This window comes from Macrotis lagotis, chromosome 1, assembly GCF_037893015.1.
Source record: "Macrotis lagotis isolate mMagLag1 chromosome 1, bilby.v1.9.chrom.fasta, whole genome shotgun sequence".
Taxonomy (NCBI): domain Eukaryota; kingdom Metazoa; phylum Chordata; class Mammalia; order Peramelemorphia; family Peramelidae; genus Macrotis; species Macrotis lagotis.
In genome coordinates this window covers 534,340,537-534,365,778 of record NC_133658.1, presented here as the reverse complement: position 1 = coordinate 534,365,778, position 25,242 = coordinate 534,340,537, and the positions used below count along the sequence as shown (strand labels likewise).

At 33.6% G+C, this 25,242-nt stretch overlaps 1 pseudogene; it reads left to right on the top strand.

Moving 5' to 3' along the window:
• The first annotated feature begins 21,961 nt into the window (after nucleotides 1–21,961).
• LOC141521016 (V-type proton ATPase subunit E 1 pseudogene) lies at nucleotides 21,962–22,638 on the top strand (annotated as a pseudogene).
• The last annotated feature ends 2,604 nt before the right edge of the window (nucleotides 22,639–25,242 follow it).

Here is a 25,242-nt window from a genome sequence, read left to right as displayed (position 1 = left end):
CATTTCTAAAATATACAGAGAACTGAGTCATATTTCTTTTTTTAAAAAGCCATTCCCCAGTTGACAAATGGTCAAAGGATATGCAAAGGCAATTTACAGCTGAGGAAATCAAAACAAACCATAGTCATATGAATAATTGCTCTAAATCATTACTTATTAGAGAAATGCAAATTAACGATTCTCTGAGGTACCACCTCACACCTCTCAGACTGGCCAATATGACCAGAAAGGATAATGATCATTGTTGGAATGATTATGGGAAATCTGGGACACTGTTGCTGGTAGATCTGTGAACTCATCCAACATTTTTGGAGAGAAATTTGGAATTGTGCCCAAAGAGCAATAAAAATATGCACACCCTTTAATCTAGCCATACCTTTCTATATGGGGTCTATTTCCTGAAGAGATCATGAAAAAGGGTTAAAACATCACTTGTACAAAAATATTCATAGCAGCCCTGTTTTGTGGTGGCAAAGAATTGAAAGTTAAGTAAATGTCCTTCAACTGGGGAATGACTTAGCAAATTCTGATATATGTATGTCATGGAACCCTATTGTTCTATTAGAAATCAGGAGGGATGGGAATTCAGGGAAGCTTGGAGGGATTTGCATGGACTGATACTGAGTGAGATGAGAGAACTAGAAAAACACTGTACACCCTCACAGCAACATGGGGGTGATGATCAACCTTGATGGACTTACTCATTTCATCAGTGCAACTATCAGGGACAATTTTGGGCTGTCTGCAGTGGAGAATACCATCTGTATCCAGATAAAGAACCGTGGAGTTTGAGCAAAGTCCAAGGACTATTTCCTTTAATTTAGGAAAAAAACCCTGATATCTTATTGTCTGATCTTGTTATCTCTTATACTTTATGTTTCTTCCTTAAGGATATAATTTCTCTCTCATCACACTCAATTTGGATCATTGTATAACATGGAAACAATGTAAAGCCTGAGAAATTGCCTTCTGTGGGAGGTGGGAGGAGGGAAATAAGATTAGGGGAAAAATTGTAAAACTCAAAATAAATAAAATCTTTAATAAAAATTAAAAAAAATAAAAATATATCTATATATCTCTCTTGCCCTAAACATTTCACATTGAATGGACAGAATACTTTTGAAACTCAGTTTGTCCAAAGTGGAACTTTTGTTTCCCTGGAAATTTATATGAAACTCCCTGTTTTTATTGAAGGAACCAAAATCCTTCCAACTAAATGAGTTTCAAACTTTAGAGTCATCCTAGATGCTTAATTTTTTTCTATTGAAATTACCCAATCAGTATACTAGTTTTGCTGATTCTATCTCTATTCTGCTTCATGCTTGTAATATTTCAATAACCTCACAATTAATTTGTCTAACTCTACTATACAATTGCCGAAGAGAGTTTTGAACCATCCCACCCTCCATTTCACTTTCATACTAGATAATCTCCAAATTTGAACGTAGCCCTGCACTCTATCCATTGCTCCACCAACTTCCCTAGAATACACTATTCTTTTTAAGTATATTTATTTTCCAATTACATACAAAGATAATTTTGAACATTTATTCTTTTGCAAACTTTTGAGTTTCTAATTTTTCTACCACCCTTCCTCCCTTCCCCTCTCCCCAAGATAATGCACAAATATGTTTCAATATTAGTCATGTTGTGAAAGAAGAATTATAACTAAAGGGGGAAGCATGAGAAAGAAGAAAACATAAAAAAGTTTTAAAAAGTGAACATAGTATGCTTTTCTCTGCATTCGGAATGGATGTGGATGGCATTATTTTTAACAGGTCTCTCAGGATAGTCCTTGATCAATAAAGGCTAAGAGAAGTTGCTTCCATTATTGTTGAGCATTTCACAATGCAGCAGTTAATGTGTACAGTGTTCTCCAGGTTCTACTCACTTCATTCAGCACCAGGTCAAACAAGTCTTTCCAGGTTCTTCTAAAGTCAGGTTGCTCTTTGGGTTTGTCAAGCAGTAGATTACTGTAGTTATTTACTACTGTTTCTTTTGAACCTAGCCTAATCTATTAATCCATTATTCTATTTCTTAACCAATACCCTACAGTTTTGAAGACTGCTTCTTTATAGCAATAGTTTTATATCTGGTAGAGCTAATCTATCTTCCTTTATATTTTTCATCAGTTCCCTTTTCTTTACCTTTTCTTTCCACAAAGGCATTTCATTACTATTTTTTTCTATCTCGGTAAAATAATTATTTAGTACTTTGATTGCTATGGCACTGAATAAGCAATTTAATTTCGATAGATTTGTCATTTTTATTATATTAACTCAACCTAACCATGAGCAATTGACAATTTTCCAACTGTTTAGATCTGACTTTATTTGTGTGAGAAGGGCTTTGCAGTTGTATTCATATAGTTTCTGGGTTTGCCATGAGAGGTGGATTCCCAGGTATTCAATATTGTCTACAGTTATGTTAAATGGAATTCCTCTTTATATCTCTCTGGGAAAGGAACTCTATTTGACAAAAATTCTTGGGAAAACTGGAAAATAGTTTAGCAAAAATTAGGCCTAGATCCACATTTCAGATTCTATATCAAAACAAGGTCAAAATGGATTTAGATATAAAGGCTGACACCATAGATAAATTAATAGACCAAGAAATATTCTTATCTATCAGATCTGTGGAGAAGGATAAATTTATGATCAAAAGAGAGCACAATATAAATTACAAAATGAATGATTTTTACTATATTAAATTAAAAAGTTTTTTGCACTAATAAAATCAATACATCCAAAATTAGAAGGAAAGCAGAAAACTGGGAAACAATCTTTACAACTAGGAGTTCTGATAAAGGTCTCATTTCTGAATTGTATAGGGAATTACATTAAATTTATGATGTTCCAAGGCATTCCCCAATTGATAAATGGTTAAAGTATATCATTACATAGTTTTTAAATGCATAAATTAAAGCTAAATATAAATATGAAAAAAATGCTCCAAATCAATATTGATTAGAGAAGTGCAAATTAAAACATATAAGGTATCCTCTCACACCTATTAGATTAACTGAGATGACAAATAGGGAAAGTGATTAATGTTGGAGAAGTTATGGGAGAATTGGGACATAAATGTACAGCTAGGGGAGTTGTGAACTGATCTAATCAATATGGAACTATGCCCTAAGAGCAATAAAAATGATTATACCCTTTAATTCAGCAATTTCAATTCTAGGCCTATATCCAGAAGAAATCATAAAAAAATGGGAAAAGTCCCACATGTTCCAAAATATTCATAGCAGTTCTTTTTGTAGTGGCAAAGAATTGGAAATTGAGGGGATACCCATCAACTAGGGAATGGTTGACCAAATTATGGTAAATGAAAATTATAGAATACTATAATTCTATAAGAAACCATAAATGGTCAGACTGTAGAGCAGCATGGGATAAATTACAGGATCTGATGCTGAGAGAAGGAAGCAGAACCAAGAGAATATTCTCCACATTAGCAACAGCATTGTGAGTTGATCAACCTTGATGGAGGCAGCTCCTCTCAGCAATTCAGAGAGCTAGGAAACTCTATTAGATCTACTATGGACATTGCTATCCCCATCCAGAAGAAGAAAAACAAGTTAAAAAAAAAAACCCTTCATAATCTGATGAGCACTGCATCTACTTTTTATTTTTTTAAACATTTTATTTGTTTTCCAATTATATACAATAGTAAATTATACCCATCATTTTTATCAAGGCTCTGAATTCTACAATTCCCCCCTTCCCTCCCCCCACCCAAAGGCTGTCTGACAGTCTCTACATTGTTTCCATGCCATACATTTATGTAAATTGAATGTTATAAGTGTAAACATAAGAATAAACATAAACCCCCTCCCCCCAAGAAGATGGGAAACCTCAAGAATAGAGAGAGAGAGAAAAAAATGTATTTCAGTCTGTGTTCAGATTCCAATGGCTCTGTCTCGGGTGAGTTCCTTTCTTTATTGTAAGTCCACCAGAGAAGTTGCTTCTATATTTTCCCCACAATTGCTATCACTAGCTGTACCTCCACTCTATTCCTCCCCATGCTCATTTCTTCTATTCTTTCTCTCCTTTCATCCTGGCCCTGTCCAAAAGTATGTTGCATCTGAGTACCCTCTCCCTTGATCTTCCCTCTCTTCTGTCATCTATACCCCCCCTCCCTCCCCCCCATTTCCCCTCATTCTGTCCCTTTTCTCCCATCCTTCTTCAGGGCCAGACAGATTTCCTCACCCTATTAAGTATGTATGCCATTTCCTACCTGAGCCATTTCCGATGAGAATGAAGGTTAACTCATTCCACCTTGCCTTCCCCCTTTCCACTTCATTGAAAAAGCTTTTTTTTTGGCTCTTATGTGAAATCTCTCAGCTTCTTCTTCATCTCCTTTTCCTTCCTTCCAGTACTTTCCCCCATTGCCCATTGACTCCATCCCTTTACCACATCATACCATTATATTCCACTCCTTCCTATGTCCTATCTATATATGCTTCTTCTAACAGCCCTTATAAATGAGAAGGTACATATGAGTTATCAATATCTTCTTCCCTTGCAGGAATACAAACAGTTCAACATCATCAAGTTCCTCATAGTTACTCCCTCTCTTCCACTTCCCTCCCTTTATGGTTCACCAGCATCCTGTACTTGGAGATCAAACTTTCTGTTCAGTTCTGGTTGTCTCATTAGAAAAGTTTGAAAGCCCCCTGTTTTATTGAAAATCCATCTTTTCCCCTGAAAGAGGATGTTCAGTTTTGCTGAGTAATTGATTCTTGGTTGTAAACCAAGATCTTTTGCCTTCTAGAATATCATATTCTAATCCCTAGGAGCCTTTAATGTAGATGCTGCCAGATCCTGTGTAATCCTGACTATGGAGCCTTGGTAGTTGAATTGTCTGTTTCTGGTAGCTTTTAGAATTTTCTCTTTGATTTGGGAGTTTTGGAATTTGGCTATAATATTCCTGGAAGTTTTTCTTTTGGGATCCTTTTTAGGGGGTGACCGGTGAATTCTCTCAATTTCTATTTTACCCTCAGCTTCTAGGATCTCATGCCAATTTCAATGTATTATTCCTTGAAAAATGAAGTTTAGGTTCTTTTCCTGGTCATGGCTTTCAGATAGTCCAATAATTTTCAGATTATTTCTTCTGGATCTGTTTTCAAGGGCAGTTGTTTTTCCAATGAGATATTTCACATTTTCTTCTAATTTTTGACTTTTTTGAAAGAGTTTTATTTCTTCCTGATTTCTTGCAAAGTCATCAGCTTCCTTTAGTTTCATTTTGCATTTGAAAGAGTTATTTTCTTCAGAGAGCTTTTTTAATCTCCTTTTCCGGCTGGCCAATTCTGCTTTTTATGGCATTCTTCTCCTCATTTGCCTTTTGTTTTGCTTTTTCCATTAGGCCTAAACTGGTTTTTAACATATGATTTTCTTCAGTATTTTTTTGTATTTCATTCACCAAGCTTTTGATTTGGTTTTCATGATTTTTCTGCATTGCTCTTATTTCTCCTCCCAATTTTTCCTCCACCTCTTTGAATTGCTTTTCAAAGTCTTTTTTGAGCTCATTCACAGCCTGAGTCCATTTTCTATTTCTCTTGGAGGTTTTAGATACAGAAGCTTTGATTTTTGTCATCATCAGAGTATGTGTTTTGATCTTCCATAGGACTGAAGTAATTCTCTATGGTCAGATCCTTCTTTTTCTGTTGTTTACTCATTTCCTCAGCCCAAGGCTAATTTACAGCACTTCCAAGGCTTTGGGGTTGTTTTGTTTTGGGGGGGGGGCACCCCACTGGGACCTTTATTCTTCTAAGAAATTAAGCTCTCCAGCCTGTGCTTTGATATGTAGATGACCACAGCACTGCCCTCTGCCCTGGGGCTAAAAAGCAGGATCCAGCTATCTTAGTAAGGAAGCCTAAACTGCACCCTGAGTCTGATTCTAGGTAAACAGCAGAGTCCTTCCTCATAAAGAGCAGAGAGATCTCTGCAGACTTCCCTTACCTTCTCTGGGGGTACAGGCTGCTTTCTCCTGATTTTCTCTGCAGGTTCTGTGGTTGGTGCTCCTCACTCCACACTCACCCAAGTGCAGCAGAGTTCTCTCCTCTCCCCTTCAAGCTGTTGCTGGTGATCTCTTTGCCTGGGCTGGACTGGGCTTTGCTGGGCTGGGCTACACAGTGGCTTTTTTTTTGCCCACTCCAGGTCCTGGTAAAGCACACTTTTCCTGTGGAGGTTCTAGGTTATCTTGGACTGGGAAAATGTATCACTCAGACTTTCTGTGGGTTCTGCCCCCTAAATTTTGGCTATTTGTTTGCTTTTTTGGGGGTTTGGGAGGTTGGAGTTGTTGGGGAATGTGGCCTTCATGCCACCATCTTGGCTCCACCCCCCTGCATCTACTTTTTAAAAAATTTCTCTCATGCACTTCTTTTCCTTAATCCTAAATTCCTCAAACCAAAAATTAATAATCTATAAATATGTGCAACACAAATGTGTATGTATGATATTTACCTGACTGTTAAACACTAAGGGGAAGGGGGTGGGAAGGCAGGGTGGAAGGAAATTTTTTAACTTAAAAATACACATATGAATATATATATATATATATGAATATTGAAAAATTTTAATAATATGTATTTGGAAAAATGAAATATAATTTAAAAGAGAAAAATAAAGAGAAAAAATAAATAAAAATGAAGTAAGGTTGCTCTTGATTATCCATAGCATTCATAAACCATAGATTTTTCAGCCATTTCCCAACTGATGGGCATTATAAGAAGTATTTCAGAAAATTTCACAAGTATATCTATTAATTAGCTTTAGCCTTATTAATGTCTTTCTCCTTTCTTATCCTTTTAAGGATCTATTTTTGCTTTTGTTTTGTCTGAGATCAGGATTGTCATCCTTGCTTCTTTATTTTTACTTTGGATGAAGCTTAATATATTTTTCTCCAGACTTTTACTTTTACCCTGTGCATATCTTTCTGCTTCAAATGTGTTTCCTTTAAACAACATATAGAATTCTGATTTTTAATTCACTCTACTATCTGCTTTCATTTCATTTAAAGTTTCTAATTTTGTTTTCTCTTCATTCCTTCTTCCTATTTGTACCTTTTCCTTCTCCTTTCCCTTATATAATTATATCCTTTCCCCTCAATAATGTTTTCCCTCAATAGTCTCTCAATCTACCCTTCATTCTGTCAGCCCCCTTCTCCTTTCTTCTTCAACTTTACTTTTACTTTTAGTTTTCTCTTTCCTTTTATTATCCCAACATTTCCCCTTTCTTTTTCCTTTCTACCCCACCTCCCTGTAGGGTTGGATACATTTCTAAAACCAAATGGGAAAGTATGTTATGTGCACTTTGAGTCAAATCTTTTGAGAGTAGAATTTACTCAATACTCATACCCCCCCTCTTACCCTTTACTATATAATAAGCTTTTGGGGCTTCATCATGTGCTATGCTTTATCCTATAATCCTCTTTTTCAAGTCTTAATTATTTTATATCTGTCTTGTACCTAAAGCCCCATCAAAGTATACTTCTTTGGTGTACAGTTCTCTAGGTTTGATTGATTGATTTATAAGCTTTATCACATCATAATCCCTTCATACTGACTCTGTTCCAGTATTCTCCACTCAACTGTTACATTAGAAACACTCAAATTCTCAAGAACAATAAACTTTGACAAATTATATTAATTTATACCCATTTCTTCTTTCCAAGCACCCTCCCAATGGAAATACAATGCTCAACAGTTAAAATTCTTATCATAGTCAATTTCTACTTACATCTTCCAAGGTCTAAGTAGGCTCCTTGCAACTGTCCTAACAAAAATACATTTTTCAAAAATTACAATTATTGTCTTCCCATGTAGGGATAGAGATAATTTAGGCTTATTGATTAACATTTTCCCTTTTTCTGTTTACTTGTTACATGTTTATAGTATTGAATCTGTTAAATCTTGTATTTGAATATGAAATATTCTGTTCAATTCTGGATATTTTATCAATTAAGTTTGAAAGTTTTCTATCTTGTTGTAAGTCTTTCTTTTCCCCTGAAGAACATAGTGAATTTTGCAGAATAGTTTATTATTGTTGTAATATAAACTCCTTTGCCCTTGAAATATCATATTCCTGGCCATCCAACCTTTCACTGTTGAAGCTGTATAATCCTGAGTGTGATTCTGTGGTATTTAAATTGCTTCCTTTTGGCTAATTGCAGTATTTTTTCCCTTTAGATGAGAATTCTGGATGTAATATCTGGATATATATTTGTTGGAATTTTAATTTTGGAACCTCTTTCTGCAGATGATTGATGAATTCTTTTATTTTTAGCCTTTATTTATTTTTCCAGTTACATGCAAACATAGTTTTCAACAATAATTTTTGTAGGATTTTGAATTTCACATTTTTCTCCCTCCCTTCTTTCCCTCCTCCTTTTGACAGAAAACAATCTTAGATTATACGTGAATAATTATGTTAAACAAATATCCATATTAATCATGTTGTGAAAGAAGAATCAAGTCAAAGATAGAAAAAATAAGATGAATATCGTAATACATAAAACAAATTGTGAATATTAAAAGTACCAGGCTTTGGTCTGCATTCAAACTCCATTGTTCCTTTTCTGTTTGTGGATGATATTTTCCATCACAACTTCTTTAGAGTTGTCTTTGATTTTTTTTTTAATGAGATGAATAAGGCCATCATAATTGATCATCACACAATATTGCTGTTAGGGTTTACAATATTCTTCTAGTTCTGTTCAATTCACTCAGCATCTGTTTATGCAAATCTTTCCAGGTTTTTCCTGATGTCTCATCCCTCATGATTTCTTATAGAACAATAGTGTTTCATCACATTCATGTACTACAATTTGTTCAATTATTCCCCAATTAATGGACATTTCCTCAGTTTCTAATTCTTTGCCATCATGAAAAGAGCTGCTATAAATACTTTTGTACATATGAATTTTGTACCCTGTTTTGTGATCTCTTTGGGATGCAGACTTAGTAAAGACATTTCTGGATCAAAAGGTATGCACAGGTTTATTTCCCTTTGGCTATAGTTCCAAACTGCTCTCCAGAAAGTTAGGATCAGTTCACAGTTCCACTAACAATGCATTAGTGTTGTCCCAGTTTTCTCTCATGTCTCCAACAATGGTCCTTTTCCTTTTTAACCATTTTGACCAATCTGATACTTGTGAGGTGATATCTTAGAATTATTTTAATTTGCATTTCTCTAATGAATAATGATTTAGAGAATTTTTCATATGATATTAGATGGTTTTGATATCTTCATCTGATAACTGCCTATTCATATCCTTCAACCATCTTTTAATTGCAGAATGATTTATATTGTTAGAAATTTGACTCAGGTCAATAAATTTTAAAAATGAGACCTTTAATAGAAATTCTACTTGAAAAAATTGTTTTCCAACTTAATGCTTTCCTTTTAATCTTAGTTGCATTGATTTTATTTGTTCAAAAATTATTCAATTTAATGTAATCAAAATTCTCCATTTTGCATTCTATAATGCTATCTCTTTGTTCATAACCTGCTCCCCTTTCCATAGGTCTGACAGAAACTATTCCTTTTGCTCCTAATTTCCTTATGTATCACATATTTTTTTTAAGTTTTTACAAGTCAATGGGGTTAAGTGATTTGCCCATGGTCACACATCTAGGTAATTATTAAGTGTCTGAGGTCAGATGTGAACTCAGGTCCTCCTGACTCCAGGGCCAGTGCTCTATCCACTATGCCACCTAGCTGCTCCTGGTATCACTTTTTATATCTAAATCCTTTACCCATTACAACCTTATTTTTGTCTAGTTTGTGAGATATTGGTCTAGTGAGATTGCCTAGTTTCTGCCAGTTTTTTGACAGATTTATCAAAGAGTGAGTTCTTATCCCAGATGTTAGTCTTTGGGTTTATCAAACAGCAGACTATAATAGTCATTTACTACTGTTCCTTTTATATCTAATATATTCCACTAATCCATCAATCAGCTTCTAAGTCAGTTCCAAACAATTTTGATGACATGTTTTATAATTTAATTTTAGATCTGGTTTGGTTAGGCCACTTTCCTTTGCATTTTTTCTTACTAATTCCCTAGATACTCTTGGGTGTTTTCCCTCCATATGAATTTAATTATTCTATAAAGTATTTTTTTGGTAATTTGGTTGATGAGGCACTGAATAAGTAATTTAATTTAGATGGAATTGTCATTTTAACCATAACTTGGTCTAACCATGAGTAATTGACATTTGTCCAGTTATTTGAATCTGATTTTATTTGGGTAAAAGGGTTTTGTAATTTTTTCATATAGTTTCTGGTTTGATCTTGGTAGGTATATCCCCAAGTATTTTATGATGTCTATAGTTATTTTAAATGGAATTTCTAATTCTATCTCTTGCTGTTGTGTCTTGTAATATATTGAAATGATGATGATTTATATGGTTTATTTTATATCCTGTTACTTTACTAAATTTGTTAATTGTTTTAAATAGATTTTAGTGGATTTTCTAGGGTTCTCTAAGTGTGCTATCATATCATCTGCAAGAAAGTGACAGTTTTGTTTCTTAATCACATATGCCATTTCCTTCAATTTCTTTTTCTTTTTTTTTTTTCGCTAAAGTTAACATTTCTATTATAATATTGAATGAGAGTGGTGTTTTACTGTATTTCCCCCTTGATCTTACTGGGAATGCTTCTAGTTTATCTCCATTCCATATGATGCTTGTTGATGGTTTTTAGATATTGATTATTATTTTAAGGAAAACTCAATTTATTACTATGCTCTTGAATTTTTAATAGAAATGGATGCTGTATTTTTTTTAAAACTTTTTCAGTATCTATTGAAATTTTCTTATGATTTCTGTTAGTTATTTTTATTGATATGGTCAATTAGGCTGATAGTTTTCCTGATATTGAACCAGACTTGCAATTCTCATATAAATCCTACCTGATCATAGAGAATTGTCCTACTGATAACTTTCTTTAATCTTGCTCAATATTTTATTTAACTTCTTGCATCCATATTCATGTTCTAAAATGTTCTTCTCTGTTTTGCCTCTGTGGTTTAGGTATCAACTCCATATTGGTGCCACAGAAGAAATTTGACAGAACTCCTTCACCTATTTTTTTCAAATTATTAATATAGAGTTGGAACTAATTGCACATTAAATGTTTGTGAGAATTCACTTGAGAATCCATCTGACCTTGGAGATTTTTTTCTTAGGGAATTTGTTGATGGTTTGTTCAATTTCTTTTTTTCTGAAATGGTGTGATTTAATCTCAGCAATTTATATTTTTGTAAATATTTATCCATTTTACTTAGACTGTCAGATTTTGGGGCATACAGTTGGGTAAAATAGAGCCAACTTATTACTTTAATTTCCTTCTCATTGGTGGTATATTCACCTTTTTCATTTTTTAAATTTATATTTAATTTTATTTTTTTTTCAAATACATGTTGTGAAATCTTTTCAACAATCATCCACATGCCTGGCCCTGGAGTCAGGAGTACCTGGGTTCAAATCTGGTCTCAGATAGTTAATAATTACCTAGCTGTGTGGCCTTGGGCAAGCCACTTAACCCTGTTTGCCTTGCAAAAACCTAAAAACAAAACAAAACAAAAACAACCCAATCATCCACATGAATATTTATAAGTTACACAATTTACTTCCACACTTCCTTCCCAACCTTTCCTCCCCTGAGTGTCAAACAGACTACTGAACTTAGTATATGCACATTTGTGTTTTAAATGTTTACATAGTAGTCATTTTCTATATGAGGAATTAATACTAATGTAAAAGAAAGGAAGAAAACTATAGATAAGAAATAATGTAAGAGAAAATTTTTAAAAGTGAACATAGTGTTCTTTCAGATTCTGTAGTTTTTGTTTTTGTTTTATTTTTATTTTGCTTTGTTTTTCTTCATCTGGATATGGATGGTGTTGTACATCATAGGTCTCCCAGAGGAGACTGCATTCATCAAAGTTGATCAACTCATACTGTTAATATGTACAATGTTCTCTTGATTCTGCTGTTAATATATCATGTTCTCTTGATTCTGCTCCCTTCTCTCAGCATTAGTTTCTACAATTCACTGCATGCTTTTCTAAAGTCTGATAATTCATCGGTCTTATAGAACAATAGTACTCCATTAACATTCATATACCATAACTTGCTCAGTCATTCTCCTTTTGATGGACATCCCCTCAATCTCCAATTCACTGTTACTACAAATGAGCTACTATGAATATTTTGGAACATATGGCATTTTCTCCATTTTTATGATTTTTTTCTGCCTAGCATTGATATTGATGGGTCAAAGTGTATGATAAGTTTTATTGTTCTTTTGGCATAATTACAATATTGCTCTCCAGGATGATTGGATTAGTTTACAATTCCACCAACAACACATTGATATACCAATCCTCCTGCAACCTCTTCAATATTGACCATTTTCTTATTTTGTCATCCTGGTCAATTTGGGAGGTGTGAGGTGGTAACTCATAGTTGTTTTAATTTGTGTATCTCTAATCAGTAATGATTTCATATGATTACATATAGCCTTAATTTCTTCATTTGACAAGTGCATGTTCATAGCATTTGATCTTTTGTCAATGAAGGAATGATTTCTAACCTTATAAATTTATTAGTGAAAATCTTTTTTTAATTTAAAATAGTCAAAATTTTTTTTAAAAATTTAAAAAAAAATAAAAAAAAATTTTAAATAGTCCAAAATTTTCAATACATAATATACTCTATTTGTTCTTTGGTCATAAATTTCTCCTGTTCTTAGTTCTGTCAGGGTATTTGTTGATCTGTTAATTTGTCTATGGTATCACCCCTTATGTCTGAATCCTGTACCCATTTTGACCTTATTTTAGTATAGCATGTGAGATGTGGGACTATGAAGATTTTGCCATACTATTTTCCAGTTTTTCCAACATTGTTTGTAGAATGGTGCATTCTTATCTTAGAAGCTAATGTCCTTGAGTTTGTCAAGCAATAGATTACTATAGTCATTTACTACTGTTTCTTTTGTATCTATCCTAATAACTGATCCATTCCTCTAGTTCTTATGTAATACTAGGCAGTTTTGATGACTGCCACTTTATAAGTTTTAGATTTGACAAAGCTAGTTCACTTTATTTTATTTTCATCATTTCCTGTGATATTCTTGACGTTTACTTGCTCCAGATGATTTTTGTTATCATTTTTTCTTGTTTGGTAAAATAGTTATTTGATAGTTTGACTCTAAATAAGCAATTTAATTCAGGTAAAATTGTCATTTTTATTATAATAGCTTGACCTAACCATGAGCAATTGACCTTTTCCCAATATTTTAGATCTGACTTTATTTGTGTGGAAAGTGTTTTGTCATTTTGTTCATAGAGTCTCTGGTGTGTTTTGGGAGGTAGATTTCCAAGTATTTTATATTGTTTGTGATTACTTTAAATAGAATTTCTTGTTCTGTCTCTTGCCCTTGGGTTTTGTGTTCTTATATAGAAATGAGGATGATTTATGTGGGTTTTTTATATCCTGCTACTTTGTTGAATTTGTTAATTGCTTCATTTGGCTTTTTAAGATGATTTTCTAGGGTTCTCAAAGTATACCACCATATCATCTTCAAAGAGTGAAAGTTTTGCTACCTCACTGCCACTTCTAAGTCCTTCCATTTCTTTTCCTTATTGTTAAAGCTAACGTTTCTAATACTATATTGCATAGTGGTGATAGTAAGGCTTAACTTATTGGAAATGCTCATAGTTTATACCCATTTCACATAATATTTATTGATGGCTTTAGATAAATACTGTTTATTATTTTAAAAGAAAATTACATTTTTCCTGAACTCTCTAGTGTTTTTAATAGGAATGGATGCTATATTTTGTCAAAAGCTTTTTTTTCTGCATCTATTGAGATAATCATTTGATTTCTATTATTGATATGTTCAATTATGTTCATTGTTTTCCTAATATTGAACTATCTCTGCCTAAATGGTATAAATACTACTTGATCAACATATATTATCCTAGTAATAACTTATAATCTCTTTGTTAAAATTTTATTTAAGATTTTTTTCTTCAATGATCATTAGGCATATTGGTCTATAATTTTCTTTGTTTTGATTCTTCCTGATTTAGGTATCAGCACCATATTAATGTCATAAAAAGAATTTAGCAGAAGTACTTCTCCTAATTTTAAAAATAGCTTTATATAGAATTGGATTTAATTGTTCCTTAGATGTTTGGTAGAATTTATTTATAAATCTGTCTATGCCTAGAAACATTTTCTTAAGGAGTTTATTGATGGTTTCTTCTGAAATGGAGTATTTAAGTTTTTTTATATATATATATAGAACTGGAATCAATTCTTCCTTAAATGTTTAGTATAATTCACTTGTAAATCCTTCTGGACCTGGAGATGTTTTCTTAGGGATTTTATTGATAGTTTCTTCAATTTCTTTTTTTCTGAAATGGGGTTATTTAAATATTTTATTCCTCCTTCTGTTCTTCTGGATAGTTTTTATTTTTGTAAATATTCATCCATTTCACTCAGATTATCAAATTTGTTGGCAAACAATTGGACAAAATATCTCTGAATTATGTCTTTAATTTCCTCCTCATTAGTGGTGAGCTAACTCTTCATTTTTGATACTGGTAAATTTATGTTCTTTCTTTGTTTAAAAAATTCGATTAATCATAATTGTATCTAATCCTTTGTTTTTTCATAGAACCAATTCTTAGCTTTACTTCGGTTTTCTTGCTTTTAATTTCATTAATGTCTCCTTTGATTTTCAGAATTTCAAATTATAATATATAATTGGGTATATTTAATTTGTTTTTTTCTAGCTTCTTAGTTGCATACCCCATTCACTGACCTCTTCTTTCTCTATTTTATTCTATTTTATCTCTATATTATATTATTATATATATTATGTCTATATTATAAGCATTTAAAGCTATAAAATTTCCCCTAAAAATTACTTGATTGGTTGTCTCATTTTTATATTTTTCTTGGATGACATAAATCATTTCTATGATTTGTTGTTTAATCTATTCTTTTAAAATTAAGTTATTTAGTTTTCAATTTATTTTTCATTTATGTTTCTATGATCCTTTATTATATGTAATTTTATTGTATCATGATCTGAAAAATATGCATTATTTTTCTTTCTTTATCCAATTTTATTGTCAGGTTTTTATGCACTAATACATGACCAATATTGGTATTCATGCCATGTACTACGGAGAAAGTGGTTCATTCTTTTTTATCTCCATTTAGTTTTCTCCAGAGGTCTATCACATCAAAGTTTTCAAAAGGTTTTGTTCACCTCCTTAACTTCCTTCTTGTTTATTTTGTGTTTATATTTATCTATTTTTGAGAGAGGGAGATTGAGAGTCCCCATTATTATAGTTTTGCTATATATATCTCCTTGTAATTCATTCAGCTTCTCCTCTAAGTATTTGGACACTATACCATTAGGTGCATATATGTTTAATAATGATATAGCTTCATTGATGTACTTTTAAGAAGTTTTACTTTTCTTCCTTATCCCTTTAATGAGATCTATTTTGGTTTTTGCTTTGTCTGAGATCAGGTTTGCTACTCTGATTTTATTTTTTATTTCCACTGAAGCACAATATATTTTGCTCTAGCCTTTTGCCTTTGCCCTATGTGTATCTCTCTACTTAAAAGATATTTCTTGTAAACAACATATTATATATGGTGTGTTTTAATCCATTCTGCTAAACACTTCTATTTGATGGGAGAATTCATCCCATTCCCATTTACAGTTAAGATAACTAATTCTGTATTTCCCTACATGTTATCTTTCAAAGTTTTTTTCTCTTTCCTTTCTTATTCCTCCTCACCAGTATTTTGCTCCCATTCCCCTTTAGCTTTTCTTTTAAATGTAGCTTTAAGTTTATTTTGACGTTTAAATTTGATTTCCCTTTTATAATTACTGTCTTCCTTTTGCTTTCCCTTCCCTCCCTCTACTTCCATGTATGGTGGAATAGATTTATAAACCCAATTGGGAATGTATGTTATTCTCTCTGTGGACCAAATTTGTTGGGTATGATTTACTTAGTGTTTGTACCCTCCCTTGTTTCTCTCCACTCTAATAGTTGCTAGTGTCTCTTTACCTGGTATTATTTATACACTAACGCCTAGCCTTCTCCTAGTATAGTCCTTCTTTTTAATTTTTTTAATTGTTTTAACTCTGTTTTGTACTTTAACACCTTTGCCAAAATATATTCCTTTTATCTGACCTCATGAATGATTGGTTGCTCGATTGATTGATAAACAACATTGTCTCTAAATAACTAGGTATATTCCCCTCTTTTGTCTCATTAGAAATACATTTCTCAAGAGTCATGAATCACATCAAATAACAATCACTTTGATAGCTTACCCCTTTTTCAAGTTCTTCCCATGGACATATAATCCTCAAGAATCAAAGCATCATGCAAAACTAAATAATTTCGGGGTGGCTAGGTGGCATAGTGGATAAAGCACCAGCCCTGGAGTCAAGAGTACCTGGGTTCAAATCCAGTCTCAGACATGTAATAATTACCTAGCTGTGTAGCCTTGGGGAAGCCACTTAACCCCATTTGCCTTACAAAAAAAAACCTAATAAAAACAGCTAAATGATTTCATGAACAATTTGTACCCTTCACCCCAAGCATACTCCCTCCAAATGTAGCTAAACTGTGAAGTAAAACAAAAGCAAAACAAAATCTCTTTAGGTTTCTTGTCCAGTTCCTCTAAATATGCTCTCCCCTGATCCCATCTCTATAGTACTTCATCGAAACCCCAAACCAACTCCCCCCAACCAAAGTATTGGTTTCCCTGAAAATTCTTGACTTTTTATTTCTCCATATGAATTTACTTACAATTTTTTCTAACTATTAAAGTAATTTTTTAGAATTTTAATTGGTAGGGCACTAAACAAGTAGTTCAATTTCAGTAGACTTATCATTTTTATTATATTAGCTCAACCTATCCATGAGCAGTTGATGTTTGCCCAGTTATTTAAATTTGATTTTATTTGTGTGAGAAGTGTTTTGTCAATGTTTACAAAAAGTTTTTGAGTGTGACTTGGCAGGTAGACTCCCATGTATTTTATATTGCCTGAGGTTACTTTGAATGGGACTTCTCTTTCTAGCTTTTTCTGTTGTATCTTGCTAGTAATATATAGAAATTTTGAGGATTTATGAGGGTTTGCTTTATATCTTGCTACTTTGCTAAAGTTGCTAATTATTTCTAGAAGATTTTTAGATGATTTTTTTGGATTCTCTAGGTATATAATTATGTCATCTGCAAAGAGTGAGAGTTTTATCCCTTCCTTCCCAATTCTAATTCCTTCAATTTCTTTTTCTTCTCTTATTGCTGAAGCTATTTCTATTACAATATTGAATAGTAGTGGTAATAATGGGCATCATTATTTCACCCATGATCTTACTGGAAATGCCTCAAGCTTATACCCTTTGGATATAATGCTTGTTGATGGCTTCAGATAGCTACTGTTTATTATTCTGAGAACAAACTATTTATTCCTTCACTCTCCAGTGTTTTTAGCAGGAATGGGTGCTATATTTTGTCAAAAGCTTGTTCATCATCTAGTGATATGATCATATGAATTCTGATAGGCTTGTTATTGATATAACTAATTATACTAACAGTTTTCCTAATATTGAACCAACCCTGCATTCTTGGGATAAATCCTACTTGATTATAATGTATTATCCTAGTGATAACTTGTAATCATTTTGCTAAGATTTTATTAAGATTTTTGCATCTATATTCATCAGGGCAATAGGTCAATAATTTTCTTTCTCTGTTTTAACTCTTCCTGGTTTAGGTATACAGAACCATATTGGTGTCATAGAAAGAGTTAGGCAGAGTTAAGTCTTCACCTATTTTTCCAAAAAACCAATTGCTATTTAAATGTTTGATAGAATTCAATTGTGAATCCATCTGGCCCTGGAGATTTTTTCTTAGGGAGTTCAATAATGGCTTGTTGAATTTCTTTTTCTGAGATAGGGTTATTTAGGGTTTAATTTCCTCTACGTTTAATCTGGGAACTTATATTTTTGTAAATAGTCATACATTTCACTTAGATTGTCAAATTTATTGTCATAGAGTTGGGCAAAATAATTACAAATTATTACTTTAATTTCCTCCTCATTGGTGGTGAGTTGACCTTTTTCATTTATGATAGTAGCAATTTGGTTTTCTTATTTTTTTTTAATTGAATTGACCAGAGGTTTATCAATTTTATTGGTTTTTTTCCATTAAACCAGACCTTGGTTTTATTTATAAGTTCAATAATTTTCTTGCTTTTAATTTTATCAATTTCTCCTTTAATTTATAGAATTTCTAATTTGGTATTTAATTGGGGATTTTTACTTTGTTCTTCATTTAATTTTTTAGATGCATATTTAGTTCATTGATTTTTTCTTTCTTTAATTTATTCATTGAAGCATTTAAAGATATAATATATCCCCTGACAGCCACCTTGAGTATATCCCATATTTATGGTATGTTCTTTCATTATTGTCATCCTCTAATATAAAATAATTAATTCTTCCTTTAATTTGTTGCTTGATTCACTAATTTTTTAAAATGAGGTTATTTAGTTTCCATTTAGTTCTGGTTCTATATCTCCCTGGCCCAATATTTCATATGATTTTTATTGCATTATGGTCTGAGTATGATATATTTTTATTGCATTGTGATCTGAGAAAGATGTATTTACTATTTCTGCCTTTCTGCAATTGATCATAAGGTTTTCATGGTCTAGTACATGGTCATTTTTTTTTGTAAGTGCCATGTACTGCAGAAACCCAGCCAAGATGGTGTACAGAAGACAGGAACTTTGTTAGGTGCTCCTCTTTCCCTTCAAAAACAACATGAAACAAATCTCTTTCCAGAAATTCGATTGACAAAACCCAGAAAGAGAAGCTAGGAGAACACCTACCAAGAAGGTCTGTCTCAGGGTACCATGGGTGAACTGGAAGAAGGGAGCAGAAGGTCAGTGGAGGGACAGCAGTGATGGGGGGGGGGCAGAGGGCCAGTGTCAGCTGTGGAAACCTTGGTGAGTGGCAAGGGTAAAATGAAAATTTGACTGCTGAGTATTTGGCTTGGGGAGAGGGGCTATGGGAGGGAGAGTTCCAGCACAGAGTTTCAGAGCACATCTGGAGAAAAACCAGCTGGTTCTGTGACCTGGAGCTCCATACTTTCAGTGGAGCCCTTTGCCCAGAACAAACACTAAAGAACCCCCACCCTCTCAGGCTAAGATATGGGCAAGAGTTCACTCAAGGGAAAGAGATTAACTTCCTTTTCCAGAGCTCAGCACTAAATTATTCAAGATCAACTCAGATCCTGATGCTGAGGGCCCTAAATACTCCAGAGAAAGCAACCAGCACCCCTTCCTGGGCAGCCCTTGGGATTATTAAGCCAAGTGAACAAAGCCTTTAGGATCTTCAAAAGCAAACCTCTGAGAGTCAGACCCTCCTCCCCCAACACAAAATCCTAGAAATATGAAGAAAGGCCAGTGAAAGGGGGTCCATGGAGAAATACTTAGAAGAAATAGATTCTAACCCAGAAAGATAGAGCACTTCTGAAAAAAATATAAATTGGTCTCCAGCCCAGAAAGACTTCCTGGAAGAAATCAGGAAGGGGTTTAATAATTGATTGGAAAAATTGGGAAAAGAAACTCAAGAGAAAATTAACACCTTGCAATCAGAAAGCAAATTCTTAGAAAATACAATTGAACAAATACAAAATGAGAATAACTTTCTCAGATCTTCAGTTGGGCAAATGCAAAAGGAAAAGAAAATGATTCTCTCAAAATATACTTGGGCAAATGTAAAACTCTTTCAAAAATAGAACTGACCAACTGTAAAAGGAATTGCAAAAGATAAATGAAGAACATTCTTCTCTTAAAAAAGGAATGGAATCGGTGGAAACTAATGATTTCATGAGACAACAAGAATCTCTTAAAAAAACGAAAGATTGAAAAAATAGAAGAAAATATAAAATGCCTCATCAGCAAAACCACTGACCTCATGAACAAATCAAGAAAGGACAATCTGAGAATTATAGGCCATCCTGAAAACATTGAAGAGAGAAAAAATGACTGGATTTAATATTACAGGATTTAGTGATGGAAAAATGCACTGATATCATGGAACCAGAGGGCAAAATAGTTCTTGAAAGAATACATTGTTCCCCTCCAGAAAGAGATCCTAAAATGAAAACACCAAGGAATGTTGTGGCCAAATACTAGAACTATCAGATAAAAGAAAAAAAATCCTGCAAGTAGCCAGAAAGAATAAATTTAAATGTCAAGGAGCATAATGCAGGACCTGGATGTGTCAACATTAAGTATCAAAGGGCATGGAATGAGATATTCCAAAGAGCAAAGGAACTTTTAATGCAGCCAAGAATCCACTATCCAGCAAAGCTGAGCCTTCTCTTCCAGGGAAAACTATGGACATTAATTGGAGACTTCCAATATTTCCTGATGAAAAGACCAGAGCTAAATAAAAAATTTGGACATCAACCAGGAGGTTCAAGAGACACATTACAAGGTAAAAAAAAAAAAGGTAAAGAAAAAACTGCTATCCAATAAGATGAAACTGGCTATATTCCCACTTGGGAGAAAGAGTCTCATAACTCTTGAGAATTGTAACTCTGAGAGAGAATGTACTTAGCCAGAAGTGATGGACACTCATAACTTCTGTGACTCAGAATGATTGAAAGACAATACCTCCTTAAAAAGGGGAGCAGTAAGGAGATGGGAGGATGAAGGAGACTGAATGGGGTAAATCTCATTACAGCAAGAGGTGCAAAAGACCTATTGTAATGGAGAGGAAGAAGGGAGGATATGAGAACCACTTCAGTCTTCATCTCATTAGATTTGGCTTAAAATTAACTTACACACACTCAGTTAAGGAACTTATCTTACCTTTCAAGCATTAAAAGGGGAAAAGGGGAGGGGGATGGGAGAGGGAGAAAAAGGGGAATAGAAGGAAAGGAACAGGGAAAAGGGAACAGGGAAAGAAAGGGGATGGGTGTTGATAAAGGGGGACAAAAGCACTGAAGGGTGTGGTATACAGAAACATAATACTGTGGAATATGGATAAAGGGAAAGAAGGGGAAAAATACAAACAGATGGAAGATAGTATAGAGGGCAGTAAAGATTTAGTATTTATAACTTTGAATCTGAATGGGACAAACTCTCCCTTAAAACATAAGTGAATAGCACAGTCGATTAAACACCAGAATCCTACAATATGCTACTTACAAGAAACTCATTTGAAGCAGAGAGATACATATAGAGTAAAGCTAAAAGGTTGGAATAAAATACATTTTGCTTCAGCTGAAGTGAAAAAAGCAGGGGTAGCAATCCTTATCTCAGACAAAGAAGCTGCAAAAATAGATAGCATTAAAAAAGATAAGGAAGGAAACTATATCCTCCTAAAAGGTACCATAGACAATAAAGTAATTTCAATACTAAATAACTATTCACCCAATGGTACAGCATCCAAATTCTTCAAGGAGAAGTTGAAAGAGCTGCAGGAAGACAATGACAGCAAAACTCTACTAATGGGGTACCTCAACTTCCCAATCTCATATTTAGATAAATCTAACCATGAAATAAACAAGAAGGAAGTTAAGGAGGTAAATAGCTTGTTAGAAAATCTAGATATGACAGACCTTTGGAGAAAATTGAATGAGGATAGAAAGGAATTAACTTTTTTCTGTAGTAAACTCTTGGTTATAATCCAATGATTTTTCCTCTGCAAAATATTATATTCTAGGTTCTCTGATCCTTTATTGTTGAAACTGATATGTCCAAAATAATTATGCTTGTGCTTCCTTTGTATTTAAATTGCTTCTTGGAAAAGCCAGAGCGCTCGGCCTGCCCAGCTGCTTCATCTCGGCTGCGCTCCAAGGCCGACTGCTCCCCAGCCATGGGCACCATGGCTCTCAGCGATGCCAATGTCCAAAAGCATATCAAACACATGATGGCTTTCATTGAACAGGAAGCAAATGAGAAGGCTGAAGAAATAGATGCAAAGGCAGAAGAAGAGTTCAACATTGAGAAAGGTCAGCTTGTGAAAACACAGAGATTGAAGATAATGGAATATTATGAAAAGGAGAAAAAATTGAGCAGCAGAAAAAAATTCAGATGTCCAACTTGATGAATCAGGCAAGATTGAAAGTCCTCAGAGCCAGAGATGACCTTATCTCAGACTTATTAAAAGAAGCAAAGCAGAGACTCTCCAAGATAGTGAAAGAGAAAACCAGGTATCAGGTGCTTTTGGATGGTCTGGTCCTTCAGGGTTTATACCAGTTACTTGAGCCACGAATGATTGTCCATTGCAAGAAAGAAGATCTTCCTCTGGTCAAGGCCACAGTGCAAAAAGCAATTCCTATGTACAAGACTGCAATCAAAAGAGATGTTGATGTTCAAGTTGATCAGGAGGCTTACCTGCCAAACGAAATAGCTGGAGGTGTTGAGATCTATAATGGGGATCGTAAAATAAAAGTTTCTAATACCCTAGAACGTAGACTGGACCTTATAGCCCAACAGATGATGCCAGAAGTCCGTGGGGCTTTGTTTGGTGCTAATGTCAATAGGAAATTTTTGGACTAAGCATCTGATGGGGTGGAATCCATTCCATCTGCTGTATTGATAAGTTATAAAAGTATCTAAAATTGAAGAAACAACTATCAATGTTACTCCTTGTTGATGCTTTGACACTGTCCTATGTTCTTCAGTGGAATAGCCTTTGTATTGAATGCTGCCAGCCTAATTGTTAACTTTGGGAGAGGATTTATTGACTTAAAACTGTTAATCAGAAGTAACTAAAGTTCTGATCTCCTATATCCTAGGGGAAAGGGGAATACATATCAGTTGCATGGTGTTCACAGAGAATCCTCCTTCTGTGATCTGCCTTAGATTGGAGTGAGCTCTGTATGTGCGGTACATTAGCCTCTTTGTATTGATTTCTGTATAATATATATATATATATATATATATATATATATATATATATATAGAGAGAGAGAGAGAGAGAGAGAGAGAGAGAGAGAGAGAGAGCATGCATTCACTCCAGCATTAATAGTATTACCCCTTGTTAACTATTTGGGATTAGAAAATTTCCTCAGTTGTGTGATTCCAAAATCCAAGCTATGAATATGCTTTATTTATTAAAATATATGTGGATCAAATTACGATAATCTCTTATTCAGGATGTTTACAGATTTGAGAGATGAGGTAATGTTATCTAGGGAAAAATAGCTTTCTACCTACTTTGGAGCATTCACTTAATAAATTATGTTTTTTTTATGGTCTGTACTAGGTCATTGTCTTACTCCCTGATCTTTTATGCTTCAATACAATGGTAGCTCTGATTTAGGGATTCTAAGATATTTGGTAGGAAAATATTCATTTGGATTAAAGGATGTGAACTATGATGGATTTCATTCAAGAGCATGTAACCATGTAAATACTATCCTCTACAAGCTTTCTCCTGCTATATAGTAGTCTTGGGAAATGTGGAAAGACTGGGCTTTTAAAGTAGTTCATTCCTGGGAAACCAAAACATTTGTAAGCTCATTTTTTTCTCATAGCAGAATTAGGGAATTCTGAACAATTTTAACTAAGGCAAGGTTAAAAGACTTCTCCAAGATGGTAGAAGAACTTACAAACCCAATGCAGCACTCATTCACACATAAAAATTAATTAATGATATTTAAAAAAAATTAGTAACAAATAAATTGCTTCTTTTAGCTGATTGCAGTATTTTCTCCTTTATTTGATAATTCTTGAATTTGGCTATGATAATCTTTGGAGTTTTTATCCTATCTTTCTGGAATTGTTATGTGTATTCTGTCAGGGACTATTTTGTTTTCTTGTTATTTTAGTATAGTTTTTCCAAGATAATTTCACAAAAGATTTTTTCCAGGTAATTTTTTTGACCCAAGCTTTCTGGTAGACCAATAATTGGCTGTAGCCCATAAATTTTGATATATTGTCTCCTTTTTTGTCATTTTCTGGGATGAAATTCTTTTTTTGGTTTTTTTTTTTTTTTGGCTTTTGCAAGGCAATCGCATTAAGTGACTTGACCAAGGCCCCATAGCTAGGTAGTTGTTAAGTGTCTGAGGCTGGATTTGAACTCAGGTCCTCCTGACTCAAGGACCAGTGTTCCATCTACTGCACCACCTAGCTGCCCCTTGGATAACACTCTTAATAATTTCTCTGATTTGCTGTTTGATCTACTCATTCTTGAAAATTAGTTTGTTTAGTTTTCAATTGATTTTTAATTTATCTTTCTATGACTCTTTATTGTCCATGATTTTTATCACATCATGATCTGAAAATTATGCATTTAATATTTCTGCTTTTTTGCATTTTATTATGAGAGGTTCTTATGCCCTAAGAAATGGCCAGTTTTTATATAGTATGTACCAATAAGAAAAATAAAATAGAGGCAGTTAGGTGTAGCAATGGATATAATACTGGTCATGGAGATGGGAGGACCTGATTTCAAATCCAGCATCAGACATTAATAATTACCTAGATGTATGGCCTTACAAAAACAAAAACCAAATATATTTATTTTTTATCCCCATACAGCTTTCTTCAGAGGTCTAACATATCTAATTTTTCTATCACCTTTTAATTTTTGGATTTGTCTAATTCTAAGAAAGGGAGGTTAAAGTCCCCCACGTAAAATTTTGGTATCTTATCTCTTCCTGTAAATTATTTAGCCTCTCTAATAATTTGGATGCTATTCTGCTTGGTACATACATCTTGAGTATTGAAATTACTTAATTCTACCTTTTAGGAAGATGCATGTTTATTCCTTAATCCCTTTTAATGAGATTTATTTTTGCTTCTGCTTTGTCTGGGATAAAGATGTTACCCCTCTTTTCTTTCACTTCAACTAAGTTTAATATATTCTGCTACAGCCTTTTATTTTTATTCTGTATCTCTCCTCTTTTTTTCTTTCTTTCTTTTTTGGGTTTTTGCAAGGCAAACGGGGTTAAGTGGCTTGCCCAAGGCCACACAGCTAGGTAATTATTGTCTGAGACCAGATTTGAACCCAGGTACTCCTGACTCCAGGGCCAGTGCTTTATCCACTATACCACCTAGCTGCCCCTGTATCTCTTCTCTTAAATGCATTTCTTGTAAACAACATATTGTAGGATTCAATTTTTTTAATCTATCCTGCTATCCACCTCTGTTTTATGG